The sequence below is a fragment of the Coenobita brevimanus genome, chromosome 55 (assembly GCF_032717465.1).
Source record: "Coenobita brevimanus isolate Jiangsu-jjx chromosome 55, ASM3271746v2, whole genome shotgun sequence".
Taxonomy (NCBI): Eukaryota; Metazoa; Arthropoda; class Malacostraca; order Decapoda; family Coenobitidae; genus Coenobita; species Coenobita brevimanus.
Genome location: NC_137008.1, coordinates 36,716,182 through 36,742,259, shown reverse-complemented (window position 1 = coordinate 36,742,259; position 26,078 = coordinate 36,716,182). Strand labels below are relative to the sequence as shown.

Sequence of the window (26,078 nt, the reverse complement as noted above, 5' to 3'; positions counted from 1 at the left end):
CGTATTGTCCGGAATTTTAGGACAAGGAATATTTGTTTATCTTGACGATATTATTATCGCAACGAAGAATATTAAGGATCATCTCAGGAAATTAGACTTACTCTTACAAAAGCTTAGTGATGCTGGATTAAAAATTAAACTTTCTAAATGCAAATTTTGCTTTAAGGAAATAAATTTCTTAGGCCACAAATTAAGTTCTGATGGTATTCACACCACTGATGACAAAATACAGGCAGTGAGAGATTTTCCTGAACCCACTACGACTGGACGGGTTAGACAATTTTTAGGTCTGGCTGGGTACTATAGGTCCTTCGTACCACAGTTCTCTCATATAGCCTTTCCTCTATTCCAACTACTCAAAAAAGATGCTGTATTCCAATGGGAAGAAGAACAAAAAGGGCATTTAACAATCTAAAAATTAAACTAACCAATGCACCTTGTTTAGCATATCCGAATTACACGAAATCATTTCTTATTTGTACAGACGCATCAGTTAAAGGATTAGGGCTGTACTGATGCAGGAAGATAAAAGAGGAAAGAATCAACCAATTGCATTTGCCAGCAGACAGACAAGAGGTGCAGAGAAAATTATAGCACTACAGACTTAGAGGCACTTGCAGTGATTTTTGCATTACAAAAGTTTCGAGATTTGGTATATGGTTACGAAATCCACTTATTCACCGACCATAAACCACTGGTGGGTATGTTTAAAGAAAAACTCCTTTCTGGGAGGAGAGCAAGATGGAAATGTACAGTTGAAAACTACAGTGTACAAATACATTATATACAAGGTAAATGAATATAGTAGCTGACGCATTATCTAGGAACCCGAACACAATTCAAGTCGCGGCGTTAGATCTCAAAGGAAATATCCCAAACCACGAGGATATCGCAAAGGCACAAAGACTTGACCCAGTATGGTCAAAAGTAATATACAAGTTAGAAAGTGGAGATGACATACAATTACCCAAACTGCATGTCCCACTTGAACAATTCACAATGGTCAATAATACATTATACAAAATTAACCCTAAACAACCAAAACGCCAAAGAAATACTAACCAGTTGGTAGTACCTAATGACATGATACCCCAAGTATTACGAATGATACACGACAGCCCACATGCAGGACACCCTGGAAAGGATAAGACATTCAACCAAGCCCAGCTATTATATTACTGGCCTTCATTACGAAGAGATATAAACAATCATATAGACAGATGCGAATCATGTGCGAAACACAAAGGATACCCAATCACACCTGCACCGATGGGTAATTACCCAGTACCACATCAACCATGGGACGTTGTCGCTGTTGATTTACTCAAGATGCCATTATCATACAATAATAACCTATACTTATTCGTAGCAACGGATCATTTTTCCCGTTATGTCATTTTAGCTCCAATTAAAGATAAGACAGCAGAGACAGTAGCAAAGGCAATAACAGATAATGTAATATGTCGCTTTACTACCCCAAAGGTATTAATAAGTGATAATGGAGGAGAATTTAATTCTGAGATCTTACAAGAAATATGTAAACAATACAACATTAAAAAGGTTAACGTTTTGGCCTATCACCCAGCATCGAATGGGTTGGTAGAGAGACAAAATAAAAAGGTATTAGATGTGCCACGACACATTCTCAGTGAAAATTATGCAAGCTGGGATGATTGGATTCCCAGAGTAGAGGCCTCCATTAATGGGTCTATAAATAAATCCATTGGTGACACACCACATTTCATTATATATGGCACAGATAAAATATTACCATATGAGCTCCTAGAAGGTGACAGCATGCCTATATACAATTACGATGATTACTCTAAACTCCGTTTACGTGAATTCCAGGACATTCACAAAAGAGTGCAAAAACAATTAACGATGTCCAAGGAAGAAATGACGGAGGCATTTAACAAGAAGGCAAAAGATTCACCTATCAGCTTAGGAGACATTGTTTACGGAGTCATTCATACGAGAGACAATAAATTATCCCCTAAATTTGGGGGCCCATACAGAGTAATTAACATAAAGGCAAACAAAGTTTTAATTAAGTCACTTTCAAGTGGCGAGGAAAAACAAGTTCATATTGACCATTTAAAACGAGTTTCAAGGGAATTATCACATAATTATTCAGCCTCGGATACAACCGAACAGGTGAACGTACCTCAAGAAACCAAGCAAGAACACAACAATGATTACAAAAAGAAATTAAGGTCATATACCAAACAATCGAACATAGGTGCAACTATTCCAATGAAATCTACAGTACATCATTTACGAGAATTAAATATCGATTTAAACTCCTTCTATAAATGAAATAACAGCCAACCGTAACGCACATCATCACTATCATCAACCACAGCTTTATAGGAAATTAATAGATTTTTTTTTTTTCGGTAGGTTACGATGAAGGGACTTATGCTATGGATTCTCCTATACATAGTAAGAGTATATGCGCACCTAGACCCCAAGCATATAGTACGACAAGGATGCCTCATAGCTCCAACGGCCACGACTACAATCGTCAAGGACGTCATGAGTACTGAAATAAGTCTAGATTACTTGTATGACTTACCTACTTATATAGAAAGACTTGCGACGCCGATGCGAACTCTGGACTTCAAGATAGGGAATTATGTTTCACAATCACATATCACCAAGGAAGTGGATGAAATGGTGAAGTTAGCGAAATGGAAACTAGAACAGGCGAAGTCAACTATGCTCGTCATGATCCAAGATCTCCCATCTTATGGAACAGAGGTGCTGAGCGACAGGAACAACATCACACGTACTCGCCAAAAGCGCGGTTTGTTCGATCTGGGCGGCGCAATTCTTGGGAACATCTTTGGATTGGCTACAGAGGATGACCTTAAAGAAATAAACAAAAAATTTAATAAGATAGCTCAGGTACTAACATACCAAGATAAATTCATCACAGGACAGAACTCGGCAATGAAAAACAATTGTGAAAAATCTGAAACAAGCAGAAAACGTAGCTCTCGAGAGTATAGATAAAATAAATGACGTGGAGGGCAACGTTACTCTTTTCCAGCACTTCTCCATCATCACAGAACATATTGACACGATTCTACTACAATTAGAGAACACTAGAGATCATTTCAGGGCACTTATGCAAGGAATTTCGAATGCTGGTGATGGCAAGATCACAAATGACTTACTCCCAGTTCATGAGCTACGCCAGATAGTTAGTCAAGGCATACATAAACATAAATTGAAGCCATTGTTCCGCAGTAGGGAATTTATGCAATATTACCCGTACTTGGAAGCAACACTAACACCAACATCAGTGATAGTTCATGTACCATTCATCACAGAAGACCTGTTCACAGTATACCAAATACACCCCTTCCCCTATAGAAACAACAACACTTTAGTCATCATCAACATCAACACAGACACCGAACTCATCATGGTCTCCAAGAGACGAGACACTGTCACTTTCGCAAGTGAGTCAACGATTGAGCGAAAGTGCCGCACATCCTTACATGCTGTTCATCTTTGTCCTGCGTATATTTTCACGTTTCAGCCTACTGATACGGTCCCTTGTGAAATGGCTATCATCAGCAATAACAATATTCATCATCATTGCAACTTCACTTTTGCTCCAGATAAACTTGTACACCATCAACGCATTGGACACTCGCAGTTTTTTTATTTCCCTCATAACACATCAGTTTACATAGTCTGTCCAGATATACCACCATCTCATACATCAGCCTCAGGATTATACATAGCACCAGACTACTGTGCGGTATTTACACCATCCATGTCTACTTTTTCCACCATCAATCACTACGCCATTATCAACCATACACACAAACATTTCCACCCACTGCCTGATATGAACTTAAACATGAGCACAAGTATTAAGCTGACTTCACCTAAGTTTGAAACTATGCAGCTGATCAATGAAACAATGAAGCCCTGGGAAGATTTGAGTTTGAGTATGTTCAACCCATATTATGTGTATAGCCAAGCACCTTCTGTCTTTATAATTATCTGCATTGTAGTTGCAGTATTGCTGTTGGCCATGCACAGAATGCATGCAAGAATTGCTAATTTGGAGTCATTGTTTAGTGGGGGGAGAGTTAACATCACAGTTAACCACCCTGAATGAAGTGTATATATTTTGTATATAGTATTAATTATATATAAAAAAAAAAAATAATAATAATAATAATAATAATAACACAAAGAAGAATGACCCATATATGACAAACCAGTACCATTATCTTTGAATGAAATATTAATAACTCTTACAATAATCTTAATTTTAAACTATTTTTATTCTTGCATGTATGCATTTCACTATAATAACCCAAGTACATACTGTATTACAGTTAAATAATTTACTTTAATGCATTTATTCCAATATGTATTCAACTTATTTAAAATGTAATATTACTGAATAATCACTATTTACTATGAATAATATATGTATACAATATTCATACAATTATGTTACTTTACAATATTATGTATTTCACTTAATTAGCTTATAAGTTCATTATAATGTGTATGTAGTATGTATTAATATATTATAACTATTAAATGTCGATGGTACGCCATTTTCGCGCGGCCGAGCAAATATAGGACTACATAATAGATAGATAGATAAATAGATAGATAGAGAGACAGATAGAAGCAGGAAGTCAAATGATGAGAAGGTGTTGTGTTTGCGAGAAGCGAGCAGCGCTAAACATGCTTACACGGAGGAAAGCTGACGACAGCGGCCAGTAAGGAGATGATGCAGTTAGCTGTCAGCAGTCCTCTCGTGAGAAAGGTCTGGTTGCCATGAGGAACATACGTGACACATCCTTACTACACCAGATTTTAGGAAAGAGAGTTTAGAAGGAGACAAGCGACCCTAGAGAGAGGTCGAGACGGAGATTAGCCTTAGAACAGGAAGAGAGAGAGAGATAGCGAGACAGGGAGGTAGCTACCCAGGACTTATACTATTATACCTGTTTAATATTTCCAAGACAAATAAAAATAGTCCCATACTATTCTTTACCTCTCCCGTCACTACATGACATCTGGTGGGGAAACTACTACAAGATATAAAAGCCGCTCGACCACAAGTCTAAAATATACTTCTCTACAAGTAACTACAAAGTCTTTATGACAACGCGAGGCCAGCGGACTTTGGAAAAGCTTCGCTGCTACAACATCAAGTCTGCAATCTACAACTGGGCCAGTGCATGGAAGGAAATCCCTGTCAAGACTCTAGAAGATGGTTGGTCTCGTCTGCTTCTCGGAACGGATGTGGAGTACGATTTCCTAGGTTTCGACGTGGATGACTTCCATGCACGTCTACATATGCATGGCGACGATGTTGATGTGGACAACGTGCATGAGTGGTTGGATGACGACGAGGGCGATCCTGGGTATCAGACCCTGTCTGATATCGAGATCGCATCTTCAGTTGCAGGTGTCAGTACCCAGCTTGAAGATTCTGATGAGGACGGTGACGATGATGTGGACTCCTCTCAGCATGACACAACTCCAGCCATCCCCAAGCTGAGCGCACTCCGGGAACACCTAGAGTTTGTTCTGGACTACCTGGAACACCCGGACTGCGACAGGGAGATGGGGCCCTTGGGACTTGTGGAGGAAGTGCATGCCTTCAGGCAGCGCATCATAAATCGTCAGAATCGTCATTCCTTGCGTCAATCAACCAGTGACAGTTTTTTCAGGGCCGTGACCCCCGCTGTGCCCAGCCCTGGCTCCACTCCGTTTCCTCCCCAAGACAGGCCCTCATGCTCCGAGCCACAGCCCAGCACATCAGCCACGGTGGAGTCACCGCTTGACGTGAGTTTGCGTCTGTCTTCAGAGTCGTCTGCAGTGGGTATGCCATCACCACGACCCAGCGACGCACCCCTAGGTCACCTCCCTGTGCTACTCTCAGACTCTGACAGTGATTAGACTCCAAGAACTTCTCCACTAGACCACACGGGAATTTACTGTGTTGTTCAGTGTAAAAAACAGTGCATTGTGTTAAGGATTTACAGTTGGGAGTGAAAAGACAAAATTTTTGGACTAAATTTAACGTAAATTAACTTGTGTGTTTTTGGTTTAGAAAATGGTTATAAGAGTGGAAAGACTTAAAGTGCAGAGTGCAACACTTATTAAGTTACAATGGAGCATAAGTTAGACAAGAGTGCGCAGTGTGAAGAGAATGGACTTCTGAGTGCGAATGACTAAGTTCAGTGAAAGACTTCATGAACAGTGTACTGCAAGTGCTTCAGGAAATCTTTCTTACTGTCAGAGTCTGAGAGGAGGTGGTTATTCATCGAGATGGCCATGGACTTGCTGTAAGTAGGCAGAATGTTTCATACTGTACTCTACTGTATTTTCCATACTATACTTACCTCAAACACCTCATTTCACTCTTTTATATCCCTTATTGAGGTGAATATGCTGTGTCTTAGGTGCTATGCATGTGCAGTAGTGAGGTGTTTTTCTGAGTTAGGCTAGGTTAGGGTCCATAACTACCAGTCCAGGAGCCAGGGACTTGAAAGTACCCAGAATGTTGAATATTGTATGAACCTACCTCAAAAACCTCATTTTATGGTTCTTTTGCATTTATTTCAGTCTTTTATGTCCCTTATTGGTGTGATTTGGGTCTTAAATAGGTGCTATGCATGTCCAGAGGGAGTTGTATAGGTGTTTTTCTGAGTTAGGGTCCATAAGTACAAGTCCAGAAGCTGGGGCCCAATATCCGGACAGGACTACTATCCGGACCTGCTTATGGCTCTATTACATCGGATATTGGAGGGATTACTTTAATACTGGTCGCCTGAAATGGAAAGAAGAGTAATAAAGAGGTGTCAGGAAGGATGAGGGAGAATGGAAGAGAGGAGGGAAGACAAAAAGAATGATACTGGTAAAAGATGTAGGCAGCACTACATCAAGTAAGTACATTATGTGATAATGTGCAGTATGTGGCGTGGCACCTTGGTAAGTTTGAATGCTTATGGTTCCGTCTGTGAGACTAATTAGAGCAGTTTTTCTTCTGTAGCTTCCTGCTGTAATGAAACAGCATTAAAACATTATTGGTGGCACAAGTATATGTGCTGTACAGGTAACTGCTGATTTTAACAATACACTTGCCAGCAAACAGCAATTACCAGCAATGCAGGTGGGGATTGACATTTCTTTTGGCATTGTAGTAGGGGATGCCTCTTTCATCTCAGCTGAGCAATCATATGTTACAGGTTTCCAACTTATTTTTAAAAATTCTGGGAGGATAGATATTCTGACTTGTCAAAAATTATGACTTAATGACCTTTTCTGAGCTGCAGACCTCATATGAGGTATAATGAAGGTTTGCACAGGCCAAGCTGCAAGCCTCATAATTTGTTTTTGTAATTTTCATTTTTGAAGGCTGCATTATGTTTGCATGCGTCAGCCTTGGTCACGTAATGGCGGCTCTCCATGCTGCTCGATCTCTGGCAGCCTCCCTATTTAGTCCATTAACCCTGAGGTCACACTCATTGACCTTGTCCCAGGTCTTTTTTTGGTATACCTTTTACTACCCTACCCCCAACATTAACACTTCTCACATCCTGCACCCAATTATCATCCCCCATCCTCTCCACATGCCCAAACCATCTCAATCTACCTCTCCTCATCACAGCACCAGTACACTCCAGTCCCATCCTACCTCTCAACCCTTCCATCATAACCTCCCCCCCCAGATCTTGCACTCAAGGACGCACTGCATGTCCACCTAATCATTGCCATGTACGTTTGAGCCTGCAAATATCCTCCTTCTGTACTGCCCATGTATCATTACCATACAGCATTATGCTCCTAACACGTGCCACATATGAATATCCCTTAGCACAGAGAAAGAGCCCACTCAATGTCAGGAGAGGCAACAGCTCCCTGAACTTCTTCCAGCCACTCCTTATTCTAACCACAGAGCTAGCTCCTGCCCCACCTCCTGCACATATCTCCCAAATAACAAAACTCTTCCACATGCTCAAGAGACTCACCAGCGGATTCAATCCTGTCATGCCTAGCAATATCCACGTGCTTTCCCCGACACACTGCATACATCAAATCAACATTATCTTTTTTTTTTTTTTTTTTTCCTAAATGGAGGAAGGAAAAACAAAGGAAAAAAAATAAGTCCCTATGCCTAAATACATCCTCCATTCATAAAATACTTATAACAATTGGATTTAAAATTGAGAGGATTAAATGTATGTGGAAGGCAACTCCCAGGAAGTGAATTCCAGAGAGTAGTAGTTCTGGGGATAAATGAATTTTGATAAGCAGAGGTTCTACATTGTGGGGGAGAGAGTGTGGGTGCATGGGCTCTCCCAGCTGCCCGAGTATTTCGGGAGAAAAAGTGAAGGGGAGGCACAGTTGAAGCCAGTTCGTTAGAGCACATATGGTAAAAATATCGATAAAATAATGCTAAAAAAGCAACATCTCTGCGTACTGATAACGGAGGAAGGTCCTGTGTTATGGCAGGATTATTGATTAATCTAATGGCTTTATTTTGAATTTTGTCCAACTGCCTCAATGCAACCGCTCCACATCCACTCCACAGTGGTGAACAGTATTCAATCTGAGAACGCACATGACTTTTGTATATTGTGGCCATCTGCTCATCAGTGAAGAACTCACGAACTCTGTACATAAGTCCCAGTTTTTTAGAAGCATTTTTAGGAAGGGATTTAACATAAGCTGCCCAGCTTAGGTTGGGGTTTAGAGTAACACTAAGATATCAGTTGTAGTGGATATGGGAATACTGATATTTAAAATTATGTGAGAGTCTGAGGGATTCTTTCTATTGGAGAAATTAATGTATTTAGTTTTCTGAGCATTAAATGAGACCAGATTTGTTTGTCCCCATTGATTAATTTTAGAAAGGTCCTGGTTCAGAGAAATTGCTGTGTTTATTTGGGAATTTATAATATCAAATTGTGTAAAGGAGGTACTAAATGTGAAAGAACTATGAAGGGTCGAGTCATCAGCATAAGAGTGTATTGGGTTGTGCGTGACAGATAGGAAGTCATTTATATGCATGAGAAAGAGGGTTGGCACCAAAACTGATTCATGAGGTACGCCAGCGTTTATGGAATGAAACTGAGAATAAATTTCATCTACCATGACCTGTATTCTTCTACCATGAAGGTAAGAAGAAATTAGAGGAACCAGTGATGCAAGACCATAGTGTGACATCTTAGACAATAAGGCCTGGTGCCATACTCTGTCAAATGCATTTGAAATATCAAGTGCTACTTTGTGTGTTTCACCATGCTGGTCTATTGTTTTGTTAATCTGATCAGTAAGAAGGCAAAGAATATCTACAGTACAGTTGAACGTTCTTGTCTAAATCCATACTGCTGATCATTGATCAATTTATTGATTTCTAGATGCTTGACTATGTGTTTGTTAATTAGTGTCTCAAAAACATTACCGAGAATGGAAGTTATTGTAATTGGTCTGTAGTTTGATGGGTCAGAAGTTGTCCCCTTTTTAGGAACAGGATGGATATTTGCTTCTTTCCAAGAGTCTAGAAAAATTGAGGTATGGATGCATAAGCGGAAAAATTTTGCTAATACAGGAGCCAACACTGAGGAGCAATTTTCAAGTACTATTGAAGGAATTCATATGGACCAGTGGCTTTGTCTGCTGATAGATTCTGTAATATGGCTTGTACGTGTCTGGTGTGAATCATGAAAGGAGGTATTTGAGGGAAATCAAAATCAAGTACAGGAATATTATGATTTTCTGTTTGTTGAAAAAATGTCAACAAGAAGGTTGGCTTTTCCACGTGGGTCACTTACTAGATTTCCATTGGAGGACTGTAATGGTGGAATGGAAGAGGTGGTAGTGAAGCTAGTTTTGAATGAATTAAGGGTTGACCAGAATATTTTGTTATCATTTGGATTGTTTAGTAGTTTGTTAGCTTGTCTATGTAGAAAGTTTGATTTAGAAAGGTTGATAATAGTTTTGGCATGGTTATAAATATAAAAATAATTTGGTTTTACGCCAGGTATCCCCGAAGGGCTAAGGCGTTGCCCCTGGGTAGAGGACTTTCGGACTGGAGCATGTAGCATTTTATGACCGGATGCCCTTCCTGATGTCTGCCAACGACCCTTGGGTGGATTCGATCCTCCGACCCTTCGGCCAGAGTGAAGCGCTCTAACCCACTGAGCCACGGTTACTGATATTTTTATAATAGTTAAAGGCTTCCTTGGTTTTGGTCCTTGTATAAGTGTTATAGGCTATTGTTTTATGTTCTGTTACACTAGCACAGTTATGGTCAAACCATTTAGGAGAATTACATCTTTTTCTGCCAACGGCCATACCACGTTGAGTACACCGCTTCCTGTCCGATCAGCGAAGTTAAGCAATGTTGGGTCTGGTTAGTACTTGGATGGGTGACCGCCTGGGAACACCAGATGCTGTTGGCATCCCTATGTGTCAAGTGGGGTTGGTGGAGGATTAGTGCCCCTCCCTGTAAAACAATTAACTCTAAGCCCTTGGCCACCCCGTTTGGGATACATGGCATCTGGCAATTAATGAATGAACATCTTTTTCTGTAACTATGATGGGGAATGAATGTTTCCATGCCAACTTTAATGAAATCCTGTATGTGGCCCAATGTGGAATTTGCATCATGGGAGAAAAAGGAGGTCCAAGGAACATCCATGAGAAAATTTTGAAGTCCCTCCCAGTCTGCCCTGTCGTAGTGCCATTTAGTCATCACGACAGGTTCAGAGCAGGAGGGTGTGGTAGTTGTGAAACTAGTGGCTTGAATCAGACAATGATCCAAGGATCCGACAGGGGACTTCACTTCGACATTATAATGATCTGAGTTGGTTGTTAGAAACAAGTCTAATAGGTGGGGATTTTGATCGGGGTTGTCTGGTACACGGGTGGGTTGACTGACTAACTGGGTGAGATTAAATGAGTCTGCAAATAGCTCACATTCAAGACCAGAGTCATCAGTTCTGGGTGAATAAGTTAGTCATTCGACATTATGGACATTAAAATCACCCAGAATAGTAATTTCTGATGCAGTATTAATGTTGAGGACACTTAGTTGTGAAGACAGAGAGTCAAATAAACTCAGCTCTGAAGGGGCATTATGGGAACGATAAACACAACAGAAATACTTAAGTTTACCAAAAGAATTTAATTTGTATATGGAATAGTAGAAAAAAGGATAATTAATTTTAGTAATCTCCTCCAGGGCAATTTCTGATTTAGCAAGGCAACATACGCCTCCTTTGGGTCTGAAATTTTGAATCAGGATATAACCAGGAAAATTAAATCTGGCTAAATCAGAGGTGGAGCTTACTTGTGTCTCTGTCAGAAATAGCAGATCAGGGGATTCAAACTGGAGGAAATTTTTAACAGAGTTGATGTTGGAGAGAAGTCCCCTAATATTGCAAAAGAAAATTTTACTGCACTGACGAGCAGATTTAGGGCGCCGCAACACTGGAGGTGGCACAGTCGCTTGATGACGACCGGGAGGGCCCTGTGCAGACAACCCTGCCCTGCTGGTGGTGGTCACCTGAGAAACCACTGCACTGATTCCCAGTATAGCAGCAGCCATGGTTCTTTTTATGGGGGGGAGAACAGGGATGTGTTGTGGAATGGGTATGATATGTAATGACAAGATCGGTGTTTTTTGGAGAGAGGATAGCTGGTTTAAGATAATCTAATATAATGTGGATGTGTGTGTTGTGTAAAGAGGGCAGCCTGGTGCCCTTCGGTTTGTTAGGCAGAAAGATGTGTAACCAGCTACCATGGCCTATGAGAGAAAATGGAAACCAAGCTATTCCTTGAGTCTGCCGTAACCTTGGTGGTAGTACTTCCCTGGGTGGGGTTGCCTACCCGTACTACTCTAATACCACATCTCTTATGCATCCGCTTAACACAAACACTGCACAAGATGAAATTACTTCCCATACCCTTGTAACAAATCGCACGTGACCACTCTCCCTCTTCTTTGACAGTACCATCCCCAGCCCCAGATATCATCACTTTTGTTTTATCTGCATTAATCTTAAGCCCTTGTAATCCTTACCATGTCTCCACTTGCTAAATCTTTCCTCAGCTTCCCTTTCATTCTCTGCAACCAACACCAAATCATCAGCATACAACATCTCCCACAGGAGTCCATTTCTGAAGTCAGGTGGGAGGACTTCAAGTACACTGATAAACAACAAGGGGCTCAAGACTTACCTCTGATGCACACCAACATTCACAGAATACTCGTCACTCAAATTTTCATTCATCCTTACTTGGATGTGAGCACCCACATACATTGCCATAACGACCCTAACCACCCACTCCTTGATTCTGAGCTTTCTCATTGTCCACCTCACCACCTCTAGGGACTAAGTGAAAGGCCTTCTCCAAATCAGCAAAAACAAAGATCAGTTCCCTTTTCTTTTCTATATATTTTCCCAGAAGCTGTCAAACAATGAATATGGTATCAGTGGTCCCTTTGCCTGGCATATACCCAAACTGCATCTCATCAATATTTACTCTTTTTTTCTTATCATACCTTCGTGAACTTTCTCCATTATCTTCATTTATCTGGTCTAAAAGCTTTATGCCTCTATAATTTCCTCTTTCCAGGGCATCACCCTTCCCCTTGTACACATTTACAATTACATTCTTCAGCCAATCATCTGGGTCAACGTGCTTGTATATAATCGTATTGACCAGGTCAGTGACTAATCTCACTCCTGTATTTTGTGAGGCTTTCAACATTTCAGCAGTCAACCCAGACACACCTGCTGCCTTCCCTACCTGCATCTTGCCTATTGCCTCGCCCACAGTAGCAGTGTCAATCAAAGGCCAAGGGCCAAGCACTGGATCTGTTGACTCCAAACCTTCCCTGTCCCAGTCAAACTCCTCATGCAACAACCAACTGTAATGCTCTCTCCATGCATCTTTAATATCCCAAATGTTCACCACAACCCTTCCTTCATCATTCTTCACACACTGCTTACCCATGGTATCCCTATTTTCCCACGTTATCTGATTTGCCACCTTAAAAATCATATGCTTCCCTCCCACACAATTTATGAAATCATAATTATGAAGTACAATTTATATTGGTTATGAAACATTGATTCTGGGAAGGTTAATTATGGTGACTCAGCCCAGCAGGAGTTAATGTTCTGTATATAAGTGGGAGGGGAAAGGAGAGAGAGAGAGATAACCTCAAGGTAAGAATGATTCAGGAACATGATAGTGCTTTGTGAGACATGACGTTCAGTTTGGAGGTAGAGAGGAGACTGGATAGAAACGTTCTGATTTTTGCTTTATTCTATGGAAGTGAAACCTGACAAATGAAATTTAGAAATTCAGAAAGCCTTTTAAAGTAGCATTGTAAGACCAGCTGAAAGCATATTCGAGGTAGTAAAGCCTTGTATGAGAACTCTTTCATATAAAAGAGGACTATGGACATGAGATGTATTGTAGAATAGATAAAAAGAAATGCATTGAAATAATGTGAACACATAATCATTGCATGTCAGCACACTTGTGAAAAAATTTGCTGGAAGTTGACTGTACGTGTATATGGTGTGAAGGAAGAGAGTGGAGGAGAATGAGCATAAAAGAAAGAGAATGTTGAGGAAGAGGGATTACTTAAAGCTGTTTGTAGTATGTATAGAAGCAGTGGATAAAAGTTTGCTGTTACATTAGAAAGAAGTGCAGATCATATCATGTAGAGGTGGGACTGAATTAGATTACCAGAATCACATTGGCAGGAATAAGCCTACCAGACCAGAGCTGGTTTGGGTGACTAATTCCAGGTATTTCTGGTACCAGCAAATCTCAGTTCTTGACCTTCGATAACCCCTGCAGCCTGGATACATTTTTTTTTTTTTTTTCTGCAAACTGCAGTCAGTATTTTAAGATAAGCTTTAGGCATACTTAGGCTGTACGGGTTAACTATGCTCATTCATAAACTTCCTTCTTTGCTCTTGAGAGCTGGGACAGAATTGCATTACTAGAATCAGCTCTGCTTGAATTAGCTTGCTGGACTGAATCATGACTTAATACTAGCTACTGACTTGCCCGGGTGACCAAAGCCACTCCCGTGTTCTCAGGCCCCATGGGGGGCCGGGGGGGTTTTGCGGTGCTGTCCTCCTCCCCTGCTTTGACAGCCTCTGGGGGGTGGACATATGACGAAGACGCCACAGCTCCAGGTTGCAGCAGAAAGAGACAGAACTCCAACTTCACTCCAGAAATTCAAGGCCTCATCAGTCAATGCGACACACTACAACACTCTCCAACACCCCATACATAAGACTCTGTACAACAAATACAAGAACTCAGCACTCAGGTAAACAATAAATTATCAGAGCAGCAAACACTAAAACGGAATAATAATTATTAAACAGCATCACATTCTCTAACAGCAGCACTACACAATCACACACTGCCATCTCATTAATGGACACCACACCCTCAAACAAACAACAAGCAAAGACTCGCATAATCACTTTTCACTTGTCAGCCACCTAAACCCCCATTGCGACAACCAACGTGTCATCTGATGCAAGAGACAGTTCCCCACAGATCCAGACTTTGCACCCTTTGCTTACAACCAGACAAACATTAGTAACCTAAAGCACTCATCTGCTTGTGGCCCAGACAACATAAGCAACATCCACCGTAAACACCTTGGACCCCAAGGTGTACAAGCTCTCACCAACATATCATACTACAGCTGCTCACACAACATAATATCCAGCGTACATAACATAATGCCCAGCATCTAGAAGCATGGTACTATCATCAGTATCCCCAAACCCAACTGAGACCTCATGTTACCTTCCTCACATTGCCCCATCACACTTCTCTGCACCCCCTCCAAAGTCACTGAACAGTTGGTATTACAGTTAGTAACACCTCACATCCCCCTAGCCCCATCACAGCATGGTTTTAGGCCGCTGCATTCCACAAACACTCTTCTTACAGACCTTACACAAAGAGTTTTTGATGGTATCAGTTCAGCTAGGCCACCACATAGAACCTTCCTAGTCACACTAGACATTAGTGAAGCTTTTGATGCCATCCCCCGCCACAACCTCATAAACAGAATATCCAACACAAACATGCACAATAACAAAAAAAGATGGCTGGCAAACTACAGGCATACCCCGATTTACGATACTCCTAGATGCAATACCCCAGAATAGTGATGGGGTAGAATTACCACCCTACCCCACCTATTGTAGGTCTACCCCCAGTTTTGTGATGTTTTTTTTTTTTTTTAACCAATTCTGTTGATATTTTAGACTTAAATTTTGTGTTTAGGTTTATTTACAAACTAGTTTTAGACTTAAATGAATGTTTTTAGTCACAGATGGTGTGAACACTGTCATTTGGTGTACTGATTCTCGCCCATCTGACGGTGTACAAAACAGTGTGGACGACTAGGCGACTCAACAAAGAATATTTCGTGTTTGACCAATGAACTGTCATCTGATATGTCATGGAATATATGATAATTATTCACAGAAGAAATATGTGCAGCATGTGAGGTGGTGTGTGGGATGAAGAGAAGACGGAGGGGGGTGCAAGGAACAGTGTGGTGGAATGAAGAGGTGAGAGAGGCTGTGGCACAAAAGAAAAAAGCATACGATGAATGGATGAGAAATAGGGGCGTGGAAGAAGTTGAGAGGCGGAAGAGAGAGTTATATGTAGAAATAAAGAGAGAGGTGAAAAGATTAGTAAGAGAGAGTAAGAAGAGAGTGGATGAGGAATTTGGAAGGAATTTGAGTGTAAAGTGGAGGGACTGTTAGATAATGTTCTGGAAAGAGGTGAAGAGAGTAAGACAGGGTGGAAGTGAAGTTAGCAGGGGAGTGAAGGATAAAAATGGTAGATTACTAGTGGAGAAGGGAGAAAAGTGAGCAGATGGAGAGAACACTTTAAGGAATTGTTGAACACAGAGGATGGAAGTGATGTGAGTATAAGTGGCTGGGGAATGGCTAGGAGAAGGAGGGAGGTGAGAAGACAGGAAGAAATCAAAAGAATAGAAGTTGTGGAAGCAATGAAGAAAGTTAAATTGGGGAAAGCCCCAGGAATTGATGGAGTGTGTGGTGAAATGTTGAAGCATGGGGGAGAGATAGTAGTAGAATGGATGTGGAAGATGTGCAGATTGGCCTGGGAGGAAGGTATAGCTCCGGAGGATTGGAAGTCAGGAATAATTATTCCCCTGTACAAAGGAAAAGGGGGGAAAAAGAAGTGTGTGGTAATCATAGGGACATCTGTCTTCTTAGTATAATAGGAAAAGTGTATTGTAGGATACTTATTGACAGAGTTAGGGAAAGAACAGAGGAATTAGTTGGAGAAGAACATGGAGGCTTTAGGAAGGTAAGAGGTTGTGTAGATCAGATATTCATTCTTAGATCTTTAGCAGAAAAGTTTCTAGAGAAGGGAAAGTAGTTGTATGCGGCTTTCATGGATTTGGAGAAAACATATGACAGGGTGGAGAGACAAGGATTGTGGAAAGTATAAAGAATATATGGAGTAGATGGGAAGTTGTTGAATGCTGTGAAGAATATGTATGATGGTGCTAAGGCTGCAGTGTGTGTGGATGGTGAACTGAGTGAATTTTTTTCTTTGAAGGTTGGATTGAAACAGGGATGTGTCATGTCTCCATGGTTGTTCAATCTGTACATGGATGGGGTAATAGAAGATGTACAAGGTAGGGTAGTGGATGTTGGAGTGGCCCTTGTGAGAGAGGGTAGTGTTTGGAAACTCCCTGTACTGTTGTTTGCAGATGATACTGTGTTGTTGAGTGAAGACGAAGGGGAGCTGCAAGGCTTGGTGGATGAGTTTGGGAGAGTGTGTAAGAAATGGAATCTAAAGGTGACTGTAGGAAAGAGCAAAGTGATGGTCTTTGAGAGAGGTGAAGTCAGTGAATGTACAGCGAGGTTGGATGGTGAGGAATTGAAAGATGTGAGTACTGTACGTTTAAGTACTTGGGTAGTGTGATGAGTAAGGATGAAGGTTTGGAGGGTGAAGTGCTTGAAAGGGTACGGCAGGGAAGAAAGGTTGCTGGTTTCTTGAAAGCAGTGATAAGAAACAGGGAAGTGAGCATGGAAGTGAAACAGTTACTACATGACAGTATTGTGATACTAACTCTAACGTATGGAAGTGAAGCTTGGACGTTGTTGGAAGGGCACAAGTCAAGAGTGAGAGCAGTGGAAATGAGTTATTTAAGAGGAGCCTGTGGAGTCACATGGAGAGACAGGCTGACAAATGAGGATATAAAGGAGCGCTGTGGTGTGGATGTGGATGTGATAGGAAGCGTTAGGAGGAATACACTGAGGTGGTTTGGCCATGTGGAAAGGATGGAGGGTGAAAGACTGACAAAGAGAGTGTATGTGAGTGAGGTGGAGGGGGGGAGAGGGAGGGGGAGGCTGAGGATGAGATGGAGGGATGGGGTGGAGAGGTATATGAGAGAGGGGGATGTGAGTTAGGAGCGGGGCAGTGAAATAGTGGGGGACAGAGTGACGTGGAGGCGATTTGTTTGTGGCCACCCCAAATGGGATTGAGGCGTCTGGCAATAGATAGATAGATAGATTTAAAATCTATCTATCAGTCTATTGCCAGATGCCTCAATCCCAATCTATCTATCTATCTATTGCCAGACGCCTCAATCCCGTTTGGGGTGGCCACAAACAAATCGCCTCCACGTCGCCCTGTCCCCCCGCCATTTCACTGCCCTGCTCCCAACTCACACCCCCCTCTCTCATATACCTCTCCACCCCATCCCTTCATCTTATCCTCGGCCTCCCCCTCCCTCCTCCCCCTTCCACCTCACTTACATACACTCTCTTCGTCAGGCTTTCACCCTCCATCCTCTCTACATGGCCAAACCACCTCAGTGTGTTCCTCATAACGCTTCCTATCACATCCACATCCACACCACAACGCTCCTTTATATCCTGATTCGTCAGCCTGTCTCTCCATGTGACTCCACAGCCTCCTCTTAACTAACTCATTTCCACTGCTCTCACTCTTGACTTGTGTCCTTCCAACAACGTCCAAGCTTCACTTCCGTACGTTAGAGTTGGTATCACAATACTGTCATGTAGTAACTTTTTCACTTCCATGCTCACTTCCCTGTTTCTTATCACTGCTTTCAAAGAACCAGCAACCTTTCTTCCCTGCTGTACCCTTTCAAGCACTTCACCCTCCAAACCTCCATCCTTACTCATCACACTACCCAAGTACTTAAACGTACTCACATTTTCCAATTCCTCACCATCCAACCTCACTGTACATTCACTGACTTCACCTCTCTCAAAGACCATCACTTTACTCTTTCCTACATTCACCTTTAGATTCCATTTCTTACACACTCTTCCAAACTCATCCACCAAGCCTTGCAGCTCCCCTTCGTCTTCACTCAACAACACAGTATCATCTGCAAACAACAGTACAGGGAGTTTCCAAACACTATCCTCTCTCACCAGGGCCACTCAAACATCCACTACCCTACCTTGTACCTCTTTTAATACCCCATCCATGTACAGATTGAACAACCATGGAGACATGACACATCCCTGTTTCAACCCAACTTTCAAAGAGAAAAATTCACTTAGTTCACCATCCACACGCACTGCAGCCTTCGCACCATCATACATACTCTTCACAGCATTCAACAACTTCCCATCTACTCCATATATTCTTAACACTTTCCACAATCCTTGGTTATCCTTTGAGAGTAAATGTTTCATGCACATATGACTGACTGTTAAATCACGTGTTTAGATTCAGGCTGTTCAAGGAAAAACGCTTTGAAAATACAAAGGAATTTCTAAATGGATGTTGGAAAATAAGAGAGAAGAAAATAAAGGAACTCAGCAACCAGAACAGTAACAAACACAACATGATGAGGAGCCTTTGAACAGGCCATACCAGTCGCATCATCGATCAATAAATCTTGCGTTTACATTAGAGTTGTTTAAGGGAAAGCGCTTTGAAAATGCAAAGGAATTTCTAAATAAATGTTACAAAATAAGAGAGAAGAAAACAAAGGAGCTCAGTGACCAGAACAGTAGCTAAAACAACATAAAGAGGGGCCCTTGAACAGGCTTTCCTGATCGCATCATTGATCAATAAATCATGTGTTTACATTCGGGCTGTTCAAGGGAAAATGCTTTGAAAATACAGTACAAAGGAATTTCTAAATAAATGTGGAAAATAAGAGAGAAGAAAATAAAGGAGCTCAGAAGCCAGAACAGTAACAAAAACAACATGAAGATGGGCCGTTGAAAGGGCTAACTCAATAGCATCATTGATCACATTCCCCATCAAGAGAATTCTCTGTTAAAACATCAAGATTCTCCATCACAACAATTCGCTCCTTGGACGATTATGCGTCAATCATACATTATTATTATGCATAACAGATGTTTTTTTAACCCCTCAACTGCGGGGCGTCACTTTCGTGACGCTTGGGAGCAAGGGATCGTACCGCGCGGCATCACTTTTGTGATTCTGTGTTATTTTGAATTCGCCCGGCCTTTCAAGTGGTGGCTTGTATCATCTATCAGTACTGCCAATGTCCAACACTAGTCAGCACTCCTAATCTCATGTGTACTACCATCCATTGTTGACAATTTAGCCATTTCTCCCCGTTCTTGTCTCCCCTCCCTACCTCCCCTCCATTACCCTCTCCTCTCGCCTGCCCGGCCACGCTGCGCTAAGTAAATCTTCCCCGGAATTTTCCACTGATATCATCCATTGAAATAGGCCCTATGCCCTATTCTTATACCGAATAATATATACAAAAAAGAGATAAGGTAAGTGATAGTGCCATACACCTGGAATTGGCTAATTATCACTTGACAACACCTCACATGCACTCGTTCGCTAATTTTCGCTATTTATTTCCCCTTGAAATATGACATATAATCTATTCTCGTAATAAAAATATATAAGAAAGGAAGGGAGAAGCCTAAGTGATATTTACATTCACCTGGAACTACCTAATTTTTTATGTATTGTCTAGATTTCCTGCCAATCATTTCATAGCGTATATATTAGCAGCTGTCACCACGCTGACATTGGCAGCGTTGCATTTCCCCTAGGCCACCACAGCATTCAGTTTACTGTTGTCTATCAAGGTGAACCCATGTTGGATTCGCACCTGTCCAATTCCGCCGTTTTTTAGCCCCATGCAAAGGGCCCTGTGACCTCTACCCCTACTAAACCTCGTGTGGAAAGGGGTAAAGGGCTAAGTGACTGCTGTGGAACGTGAACTGGCTAATTTATCATTGAAAATGATGGACAGTGACTACAATCTTTCTGGTGAGTAAAACAGTGCAAGTGGAAACGTAAGTAATGTGTAAATAATGTGTAAACAGCAAGTGAAAGCAGTGAATATAAATATAAGTGAACAGTGGAAAATAATTTACTGCAAGTGACAGTGCATAACACAGTGTAAATAAAATAGAAATGTTAATAATGTAAATAAAATGGAGAATGTAAATAGAAATGTAAATGAATAGTAATATAAGAATACGAGTATATATACTAGGAGTAATGAAAGTGAAAGTTTCACTCTAGCATGTATGAATACTATGAGTTATGAAAGTGGAAGTGAAAGTGACAGATTTGCTCTCAACGCTAGTATACAGGACGAGAAATTGGATGCTACGTATTTTACTGAGAGAGAAATTGAATGCCTGCAGTGACAATAAACTACTATTACTGAAGGAAACTTATGGATAAAGACTGCAGATATATATAAGTGTTATACAGTAATAGAAATATAAAGTGTGAGTGTTCTTATGAATAATAAATGACAGAATACCAGCGTCGAATGAGCGCAAGTGGGAAGGTCATACGCGTTCGTAATTTTCATTGCTTTCACATTTTTTTTTTTTTTTTGAGTATGGATTCCAAACTATTTGAAAATCATAGAATAGTGTTTCTAGTGATAATATCAGGCTGTGGTAATCATATTACGGGGTGTCGGGAAGTGTAAAGTGGAGAGTTTGTTACCCAGCTTCAGAAGTCTCCACAAGTCCTATGGTACTCGATGAAGGCTCAACAAACATCCCAGGAGAAAGCTAAAGGTATGTGCCATATGCATATTTAATTATAATATTCTAGGACTAATAACTGATTTTTGGCAAAGTAATCCCTCTAATATCCGAACATCCCCACTAACCGGACATAATCGTCTCGGGATCCAACATTCCCCCCCAAAAAAAAGGAAAAAAGAAAAAGAATTTTTCCCGCCCGTACTTTGAACTTGCCGCGAGCGGCGCAGGAGAGCATTGTTGTGGCGCGTCATTCCTCTGACGTCCGATAGAGCGCCGCTGCATCCTCCCCACTTTCCGCCTGTCTCTTGCCGCGAGTGCAGGCTCGTCGTTATGGCTGTCCACGTGCTCGCGTTTGTGGTGGTGCCTTACCTGCTGCAGGCACTCCTGCTGCTCTCGGGCCTCCTCAGTGTGTGTGATGATTGCCCCGTCACCTGAGAAAAGGAAGAGAGTGGTGTTGACTCTGGAGAAGAAACGGGAGATATTGGAAAAAGTAGATGCGGGGTGGTCTTCTTCCTGCATCCTCCGCGAGTTCAACCTGGCCTGATCTACTTTGTTCGATATTAAGAGATCCCGAGACAAACTCATGCAGTACACGGCTGACTTCTCGTCGAGAAGCAAACGCAACGTGGAGAGGAAGGTGATGTTTTCTCCCAAGTTTGCTGAAATCGACCGCTCCACATTAATTTGGTATCGACAGCAACGTGCTGCTGGTGTGATGGTACATGGAACGGAGCTGAAGGCTGCTGCTGAGAAGTTCACCAGGCTTCACGACGCCCTAGACTTCAAGGCATCCGAGGGTTGGCTCTTTGCGTTCAAGTTACAGCATGGCCTTATCAACCGTAAAGCTCATGGCGAAGCTTTGGACGCTAACGAGGATGGAGTTGACGAGTTTCGGCACAAGGTGAAGGGCTTGATTGACAGGGAGGGCCTCACTCTCGGTCAAGTCTACAACGCTGACGAAACTGGTCTATTCTATCGCTCTTTGCCAATGAACACTCTAGCTGAGGAGACGAAGAAATGTGTACCTGGCCGCAAGCTCTCCAAGGAACGGATATCTGCTTTGTGTTGTGCCATTGCTAACGGCATGCACTGGCTTAAGCCCATTGTTGTTGACCGTGCAAAGCAGCCTTGGTATCTTCGTGGGGTGATGGATGTCCTTCCTGTACCATTCTTTGAATGCATGGTTTACAGCCGTGATCTTCAAAGACTGGTTCCACTGCCACTTCGTCAAGGAGGTCATCAAGTACCAGACGAAGACACTGGGAATCCCGCATTACCAGGTAAAGGCCCTCCTTCTCCTCGACAATGCACCTGCCCACCTGTGCGACAAGGACTTGGTGGCTGAGAATGGCCGGATTAGGTGCATGTTTCTGCCACCTAATACGACTGCTCTCATCCAACCAATGGACCAAGGAGTGATCGTGGCAACAAAGTGCCTATACCGACGGAAGTTCCTGAACGAGGTGATGGTTGTTCTCAAGGACGAGGACGAGGACGAGCGTAGGGAGGGACGGGACACACAAGGCTATTGGATTTTGGAAAACCTTCGCCGCTACAACATCAAGTCTGCGCTGTACAACTGGGCTAGTGCATGGAAGGATGTCCCTGTGAAGACTCTAGAAAATGGTTGGTCTCGTCTGCTTCTCGGAATGGATGTGGAGTACGATTTTCTAGGGTTTGACGTGGATGACTTCCATGCACGACTATGTACGCTCGGCGACGATGTAGATGTGGACGATGTTCGTGAGTGGTTGGATGACAATGAGGGCGATCCTGGGTATCAGACATTGTCTGATATCGAGATCGCATCTTCAGTTGCAGGTGTCAGTACCCAGCTTGAAGATTCCGACAAGGAAGGCGACAATGATGCGGACTCCTCTCAGCAGGGCACTACTCCAGCAATCCCCAAGCTGAGTGCACTTCGGGAACACCTAGAGTTCGTCCTAGACTACCTGGAACACCCGGACTGCGACAGGGAGATGGGGCCCTTTGGACTTGTGGAGGAAGTGCATGCTTTCAGGCAGCGAATCATCAATCATCAGAATTGTCGGTCATAGCGTCAATCAACCATTGACAGTTTTTTCAGGCCCGTGACCCCTGCTGTGCCCAGCCCTGGCTCCACTCCGTTGCCTCCCCAAGACAGGCCCTCATGCTCCGAGCCAGAGCCCAGCACATCAGCCACGGTGGAGTCACCGCTGGACGTGAGTTTGCGTCTGTCTTTAGAGTCGTCTGCAGTGGGTACGCCATCACCATGACCCAGCGACGCACCCCTAGGTCACCTGCTAGTGATATTCTCGGACTCTGACAGTGAATGAATAGCAAGAACTTCTCCACTAGACCACACGGGAATTTACAGTGTTGTGCAGTGAAAAAAACAGTGTGTTGTGTTAAGGATTTACAGTTGTGAGTGAAAAGACTAATTTGGAACAAAATTTAACGTAAATAGACTTGTTTGTTTTTGCTTTAGAAAATTATTAGAAGAATGGGAAAAGTTAAAGTGCAGAGTGCAACACTTAGTAAGTTACAATGGAGCATTAGTTAGACAAGAGTGCGCAATGTGAAGGGAACGGACTTCTGTGTGCGATTGACTAAGTTCAGTGAAAGACTTCATGAACAGTGTACTGGAAGTGCTTCAGGAAATCCTTCTTACTGTCAGAGTCCGAGAGGAGACGGTTATTCATCGAGGTGGCCATGGACTTGCTGTAAGTAGGCAGAATGTTTCATACTGTACTTTTTTCCATACTATACTTACCTCAAACACCTCATTTCACTCTTTAATCTCCTTTATTGGTGTGAATAGGGTGTTAGGAGCTATGCATGTGCAGTAGGAAGGTGTTTTTCTGAGTTGGGCTAGGTTAGGGTCCATAAGTACCAGTCCAGGAGCCAGTCACTAGAATGTTTAATATTGTATGAACCTACTGTACTTCTAAACCCTCATTTTATGCTTCTTTTGCATTTATTTCAGTCATTTATGTGCCTTATTGGTGTGATTTGGGTCTTAAATCGGTGCTGTGCATGTCCAGAGGAAGTTGTATGGGTGTTTCTCTGAGTTAGGGTCCATAAGTACAAGTCCATGAGCTGGGGCCCAATATCCGGACAGGACCAGTATCCGGACCTGCCAATGGCTCTATTACGTCGGATATTGGAGTGATTACTGTATATTTTCAAAGTCTGCCGGAGCGCGAATATCCTAGCGGGACACGCAAGTTGAACCAAAACAACCCCGCGGTTTAGGGGTTAATTGTCCCTGGACCGTCTAATGGTGGGATTGTATACAGTGCTGCTGCTTCTTCTCTACCGAGTTTGAATACGTGTCGGAGATCGCATTCTCCAGTGACTTGGACTGATTACAAGTGAGACAGGTGTTGGTTTTAGGTATAGATTAGCTTCTTTTACAGTTGTTAGGCCATTTACAGTGGCTTTAAACATTTTTTTGGACTTATTTGGGTGGGTTTAGGACTTGGTTGGGGGGGAAACCAAGGCTCAAGAACACGTCCCTATACTTTACATGTTAAATCTCCCCCGAGATACGATATCCCACCTAGTGATGGGTTTTTACTTAATCAGTTGCATCATTAAACTGGGTATACCTGTATGTAGCAGGCAGATGTGCACATGCAACATTTGCCAGTCAGTCATCGAACATCAGAAACTTCACAAACTGCGTCCCAGAAGGAAGTGCATGACATTCCCACACCCAACAGTCCCAGAGCTTCCTGCGCAGACATAACACTTGCATGTACAGACCAAAACGCACACACAGCTGCACAGATCCTCCATTTTTACGTCAACACACTACACGAATGGTTCACCACAAACAGACTCACATTAGCCCCAGCGAAATCTACAGTGATCCTTCTCACAAACTGAACAGCAGAACTTAGTCACATTCCACACCTTACCATAAATAACACTCCTCTAACACACACACACACACACACACACACACACACACACACACACACACACACACACAAATCTTTTGTATAACATACAGTACATCAGTGTCATTAAAACAACACGTCACAGACATAAATTAACACCAAGACTCATTGACCTAAGGTCACTTGCCCATACAACATTTGGACACAACAAAGAAACCACGACTACAGTATATGAACAAATTATACGTTCAGTGATGAATTATGCAAGCCCTGCATAGGCTTTTCAACTCAATAAAACACACTTCAGCACTGTACAGACCAGACAGAAGAAGGCCCTAAAAATAATCACAGGCTGCACAGCTGCCACACCTACAGACCACCTACACTAAGAAACCAAAGTCTTCAAAGTCAAGGATCATTAGGACATGAGAGGCACACAAATTCTTGCCGCAGCCTCCAAAAACCCACATCATCCACTACATTACATGACAGTACATCCACGCACACCAAGGAACATCAAAACAACACCCAGCACCCGAGGTCATGAACAAATACTGTCATCTCTCCCCCCTCACCCGCCTCAAACCAGCTGCCAGAAGCATATCCATGCTCAGATCTCAAGCTGCTCCATTCAGTAAGTCAGAGACAACACACAGCTGCATGCATGGCCTCCTAATATCCACCCTTCTGAATCTTACCTCCCTCGTGTGGACAGGGTCCACTTGGCCAAGCTGAGATGTGGGCATCATCCAGCCCTCTTGAGTTATCAGAAGAGGCTGGATGACTCTGTCGTTGATGCCTGTCCAGGATGCAACACAGCACCCCATACTGTTAAGCACATCATGGAAGACTGCATTGCACACAATCGTCTTTGCCAGCAACACAATGTATACTCCTAGAGAGCTCTGTGGGAAAGCCCAGTCTTGGCTGTGGCCTTCCTTAGAGACTTGGGGCTGTTCGGCCAGACTGCCTAGGGAACAACTACTCCTACTGTAGTTGCGGGCTGCGACTCTGAAGTTGTTGTTATTATCGTGTCCTGGCAACCTACCCCTCAACTGTCTGATTTCGTGTATGATATGTGACACAAGTGATTTGTGTATAATATGTA

The 26,078-nt window shown here is 42.5% G+C and overlaps 1 protein-coding gene and 1 non-coding gene across 2 annotated transcripts in view; both read left to right on the top strand.

The window, feature by feature from the left end:
- The window catches only part of LOC145401299 (calcium-independent phospholipase A2-gamma-like), a 252,781-nt gene that overhangs the window by 36,460 nt on the left and 190,243 nt on the right, over positions 1–26,078 (top strand). The gene's annotated exons all lie outside the window — the stretch shown is intronic.
- On the top strand, positions 10,342–10,460 carry LOC145401530 (5S ribosomal RNA). Its single transcript, XR_013897620.1, has one exon. It is a non-coding gene; the product is annotated as a 5S ribosomal RNA (ribosomal RNA).